The sequence below is a fragment of the Vulpes vulpes genome, chromosome 14, assembly GCF_048418805.1.
Source record: "Vulpes vulpes isolate BD-2025 chromosome 14, VulVul3, whole genome shotgun sequence".
In the NCBI taxonomy this organism is placed as follows: Eukaryota; Metazoa; Chordata; class Mammalia; order Carnivora; family Canidae; genus Vulpes; species Vulpes vulpes.
The window spans coordinates 27855347-27861634 of NC_132793.1; positions in this window are offsets into that span (position 1 = coordinate 27855347).

Sequence of the window (6288 nt, forward strand, 5' to 3'; positions counted from 1 at the left end):
TGCTCCTCTGTGGTAGGGTGAGGAGAAGGAAAACAGAAAAAAGTATCTCTTCACTGGCATGGTGGGGATGGGGTAGGGGAGTGGTGCTCTTGCTCTAGTTCATACTGGGTGGGTTGGTGGTTTTTTTTGGTGCTGGGGTCCCCATTAAACAGCAGGTATAATTTGAGGGGTGATGAGAGCTGTGTCCTGGACCCTCAGAGGGGATGGGGGCTTCTATCGAGTCCACCAGAGGCTCATAGCCCATCTGCTTCTCGGGTTAGTGTGCTGGCTACACAGCTACCTGTGCTCCCAACAGCTCCAGCCTCCTCTCCCCTCCCTGCACCAATACTTGGGGCCCCGCCAGCCACAGGGTCCTCCATGTGCCTACCTTTCTAGGGCCTCAGAACACCAGGAAAGAATGTAGGACTGCCCTTCCTACCTAGCAGGACTGCTTCCTGTGCCCTTCCAACACCACTGTCGCTTCGAGCCAGCACAGGCCACTTCCATGGCCCCCCACATCAGAAATTTTCCAGGTCAGCAACAGACCTCATCTTGTTCACAAACCCCTCCCTCCTGAGCTCCAGAAGACCTATCTCAAGTCCTCTCAAGAGTACTCTCCGTACAGTTTGCATCTGTTCAGTACTGGATCCCCAAAACCTAGCAGAGAATTGGTACTTAAATATTTGTTGAAAGAATGAGCAAAGAAGGATCCCCGGATGGCCAACATTTAGATGTTCTGCAGGGCTAGCACTTCAAGCCTCCAGCCAAGAGGCAGAGGTCAGTCCACTTCTTGAGGGTGACTTGGGAAGCCCTGGGCAGGGGCCGGGTGGATATCTGGGCCCAGGAGGCGGCATCTCATCAGACACTCTCATGTCCTCAGTTTTGACTGTCAACAGTTCTCAAGCCATGGGATAATCCCTGTCAGCATCCTTTTACCCACAATGTCCAGATGTCCAGTTGCTCCTGACAAATGAGGAGCCCTAGCAAGCCTGAGCCCATCCACCACAGGGCACCAGCCAGCCAGAGCTGAGCTGAAGCAAGCGCCCCTTTAATCCTGCCACCAGTGTCCACAGCCACCTGCTTCTTTCGTGAATGTCACCTGGTAGGCCCTGCTTTCATCTTTGATGGGAAAGGGTGAGGTGTTTCAGGAGGAGAGTCAGGGGGCTAACAGGTGAGTCAGCAATAGTGACGACTCACCTGTGGGCCCCTTACCCTCAGGAGTGGCTTTAGTGAAAGAAGATGTGGACACAAAGAAAGGAGCCAAAAAGGAGGAGGATAGGGAGATGGGAAGAGAAGAGGGGAGAGGGAGGAACGTGGCCCTTTCTGAAAGCCCTTGACACTAAGTATGGGCCCCCGTGCCCCACCCCCAGGGAAAGACCAGCATGGCAGCCCCTTCTTCTGCCCTCCCTGCTCCCCTGGTGGGGCCAGCTTTCCTACCAGAAGATCCTTCCATTCACTAACCTTCCCCTAGGCCCAGCTGAGCAGCAGTCAGCACCTTGACCTTGGCAGCTTGAGGGCGTAGAGGAACGGGCTGCCAAGACAGAAGCCTGGAGGTTAAGGTCCTGTCCTCTGGCTGCAGCTGGAGACCACAGTCCCATGGACTGGCCTCCACAGTGCCCGTGTTAACCGCTACAGTACGTCTGCCATCAGAAGAGTCTTCCTTCCACACACATCTGCAGGCCATCATGATGGTCGGCAGCGAGGTCTCACCATGTACCAGGCCCTGTGCCCTGCCCTATACCACTGTGAACTCAGACTCCTCATAACAACTCTGTGAGCTGAGGACTGTGACACGCCCACGATGACACGCCTCCCTTCAGCATGCCTCAGCACAACACCCCAGCACAGAACCTACAGACCTCCCTCCCCTTTCTTACCCTCCCAGGTAAACCCCGAGCTTTGTATTTCACTGAGCCTCTGCCCGTGCTGTTCCCTGCCCAGTATACCCTTCTCCCCCATGTCAGGCACTCTCATATCAGACAAGACCTCCCTATTTAAGATTCTATTAGTCATCTCCCTTCCAGGAAAGCCCTTTCTGACCCCAACTCAATCAGATACTTCCTCTGTGCACTTGTGTGTGTGTGTGTGTGTGTGTGTGTGTGTGTGTGTGCGCGCGCGCACACAGCCTGACATGCACTGTTCTGTTTCCCCAGGCAGTCTATGACTAACTTAGGGACAGGGGCGTGTGTCCCCACAGTACCTTCCCAGGGAAGAATGCTGCTGAGATGTGAATGAATGAGTGTGAATAGCTCATTGTATTGGCAATTATGAAGTGCCAGGCACTGGGCTCAGTGTGCTACAGGTATCTCATTTACTGCTTGCCATGCCTTCTGGGGAAGGTGCTGTTATTAGTGCCCCCGTTTTACAGATGAGGAAGCAGAGGCTCAGAGACATTAGACATTAACCAAGCATCCAGGCAATCAGACTCTGAAGCCAGTTTCCAATACACTGATGGGCCATCTGTCAACCTCCACCATGAAATTTGAGTAGGGACAAAGCTCAGAAGAAGTATGGGGCCTCCTGGGAGAAGGAAGGCAATAATCTTGCCAACTGCAACACCACTCAGATATCCTAGACCTCCTCATTTGCTCCTGGATAACCTGACCCAGGAAAAGGAATGATCTGGGGAAGAGGAGAATGAGGGAGATACAGAGGGCCAGGCTCCGGCCATTGGGACATTGGCTCTCCTTAATGAATGGGGGTTGAAAGCTAGAGGGGAGTCTCTTGATTAAATCCTCCCAACTCTACTATGCTCCATCCCTAAAGATACCCAACACCTGATGAGTAATCTAACATACCTCCACTAACAAGGAGCTCCCTACCACTCCAACCAGGACAAGGTCTCAGCAAGCTCCTCCCTCCTTAGCTAAAACCTACCTCCTTGGGGATATGACAGGGAGTCTACTCTCTCTCAGAAAAATCAACAGGCCCAGATGGAGGGCATCTCCTTGACTTTGTCAGCATGACCAACACCCTACTTTCCTCACCAACAGAACCCATAGACGGAACTCCAGCTCCTGTGGCTTCTTCATGATACCTCCCTTCCCTCTCCCTCCTCCTGCCCTTCCAAAGCTCTCCAGACATGGAGTAACATACTCTTAACTCTGAAATGTCCTCTGCTTGTATTTCCTGATCTCCTCAGTCCCCAAACAAGGCAGAGTGGCAAGGTTCCAATTTCATTCTGGAGGACCAGAGAGGGAATGATGGCCCAGAGGCCCACAGGGAAGGGGTGACTTACAGGACCTGGCTCATCTGGTTCCCAGCCAGGACCACACAGTTCCCCTCCCAAGATGCCAGTTGGAAAGACTCTGTGGACATCTCCCCCGCCTACCCCCACCCCACAGGGAAGCAGGAAGAATGGAGACACCAGGATAATCGGGAAAGGGGACACTTCACTGTTGCTGTGAGGTTAGCATCCTGGGAACTGCAAGGCCTGTGGCTTCTGGAGAAAGAGGGTACATTCTCAATAATCCAGAGGTTGCTTTAGTTTGGAACTGCTTCAAAAGAGCACATGTCCTGGCTTCCAAGCTAGGTCAGACGAGAGGATGTCGTGTGAATGTGTGTGCACACGCACGTGTGCATGCACAGGTATGTGCTCCTGCACGTGTGCGTATGTGTACATGTACTTAGGGGGGACATTTTAAAGAGAATCCCAGAGAAGGTGACACTTATTCTCAAGGAAGGCAGCAGTTATGAGGAATCTCCTCAACAAGACTGGGGAAAAAGGGTCTTCCTCCGTCAGAGAAAGTCCTCTACCTCTCCCACATAATAAAGCAGTACCAAGGCCCTGAGAGAGGAGGCAGATGCGTTCCCAGGCTCCAACTTCAGGTCCCAGAGACAACTCTGTCCCTACTTCCAGCCACGGGATCTCCTTCTGCATGACTATCTCCCATCCCTAAGCGGGGCTCTAGGAGCTGAGGCAGCGGCTGTGGGTCTCTGGGACCCAGCAGGGCCTGCATCAGTGCAGCAGAGGAAACTTTGGTTACGTTCATTCATTCAACAGTAAACACCTACCAGGTGTCAAGCCGTGTTCCAACCCTGGGACTATGAAATGCCAGCCCTCCTGTTGCTTGCAATCCAGTGGGCAGGTGGTGGGAGAGATAGACAATAAGTAAGTATAAAACACAGCCAGCTGAATGGCAATTAGTGCTCTGGAGAAAAATCAGGGAAGAAAAAGAGAATGATGTTGGAGTGGGGGAAAGGTGTAATTTTAAATAGGCAGTCAGCAGAGGATTCATTGAAAAGGTGATACTGAATAAAGCCCCTAAGGAGGTGAGCAAGTGGGCCTTGCACATTTTAAGGGAAAATGCCTTTCTGGTAGAAGGAGCAGCAAGTGCAAAGGCCCTAGAGGTGGGAGTGTGCCTGGCAGGAATGTCAAGGAGGCAGTGTGGATGGAGAGAGCAAAGAAGCAAGGGGTGAGAAATAGGTCAGAGAGGCATAGGAGCCAGATTTCGTAGGGTTTCATGGGCCACATGGGGGATGTACCCATGTCTGGGGGACCTGAATTTATGCAATTTCAGGGGCTATTCTATTCTTTATTCTTTAAAGAATAAAGAAAATCAAAATTACAAATAAAACTTTGACTCAGAGCCTTGGAGGGGCCTGGGGCAAGTGAGGGACCTAGACAGTACATCCACCTCTGGCCAAAGGGAGAATTTTGGCTTCTGCCCAGAGCGAGAGGGAGCCATAGGAGGGTTTTGAGCAGAGGAGGGACCTGACCCAATTAAATCTTGCTGCAAAGTGGAAGGCAAAATGGACACAGAGGGTGGACAGGAGAGAAATTCAAATTCCAATGAGCGATGTGGACCAGGTAATTGTAGCCGAGGGGTGGGCAGGGGGCAGATTCCTAACACAGAACCAACCAGCTGTGCTCATGGGTAGGATGAAAGGTATGGGAGGAAGCAGGTAGCATGTGGGCCTGGCGTTTAAGGCCTAATCCGGTTATCCCCCAACTGAGGTGGGGAAGGAGTGAGCATATTGACTGGACTTCATACATCTCCCACTTCACAGATAACACAATACTCAGAGAGGTGGAGTAGCTTGCCCAAGGTCATACAATCAGTAAATGGCAGAGCCTGGACTCAAAGGCAGGTTTTACCAACTCCAAAGTAGATATCTAACACACTAGGGAAGCAAGGTTTGGGGGACCCTAGTAGCATATCGGGTAGGAGAGGCAGTTCCTAGAGGTGAGGCATGGTCCAGTGACCACAGGGTCTCCTGGGACCACTTCACACCTACCGTCAAAAAACCTGCAAAGAATGTTCTCAGCACCGTGCACCATGCTCCTCCTCCCTGATTCCTTCCTAAACCTGTTTCTGCCCCACCGTCTGGGAGAGCTCAGCTGCAGTCTTGGGGAAATGTTTTTGGCATCTCTCAAGTTTTCTTAATTCACTGACAAGGTAATGACTGCCTTGATCCATTATACGAATTTTCTAAAGGAGTTTCTGCATTAGGATGCAAAGCAGGCTTCTCTGGCTTCAAGAAAACCTGAGATTCCCGGGATTTCATCTTCTAACAGATTTAGCCCTTAAATACAATTCACTGCCTTTAAACTGATCAGAATCGGTGGCCCCATATGCATCCACTCAACAAGTTTGTGTCAAATGAGGCCCCCGCCGTCATGGTAATCCATGTGGCTTGGACCAGTATTTCTATTATCATCGCTGTGGATTTTGAAAGGCCTCAGCCCATCCTTTGGGATGTTCAGCATGGCTGCAGTTTACCTAGAAGGGCTCCTGCCACTCTGTGCATCTACTCCTCCCTTGGAGCACGGGTGGGGGGAATAGAAACATCAGGGAAGCCCCGGACTTGTGAAGCTTTTACCAACTCCGAGGCTTTGTTCTTTTGAAACCATACCCCTTCGGCACCAGGAACAGGACCCAGCAGACCAAGCTGAAGAGCCCTTGTCCCCTCTAGTCCTCCCCCAGCCCTCTGCTCCTGGCAAAATCTGCAAGCAGGAGCAAATATTTGATCTGTCCTAGAAGCTGTGATGTTACATTGCCCAGATGTTTGGCTCCCAGGAGGGAAGGCTCAGGCTACAGCTAATCAGGGCTGCTCTAGCCTACAGACCCCATCCCCACCCAACCCTCCCGCCCTCAAGGGACAGTTAGCAGCCAGAGCCCACATGGCCAACTGAGATGGAGTGAGTTGGATCTGCATGGGGTCAGGGGGCTCCTGGAAGTGCCCACCCCCTTAGAGTCTTCACACCAGCAGGGTGGAGAAGGCACATACTCTCAAATCCCCCAGGAGAGTTCACATGGGGCCATGCCTCCCCCAGTCCCCAAGCACCTGTATCTCCCTGCCCCCTAG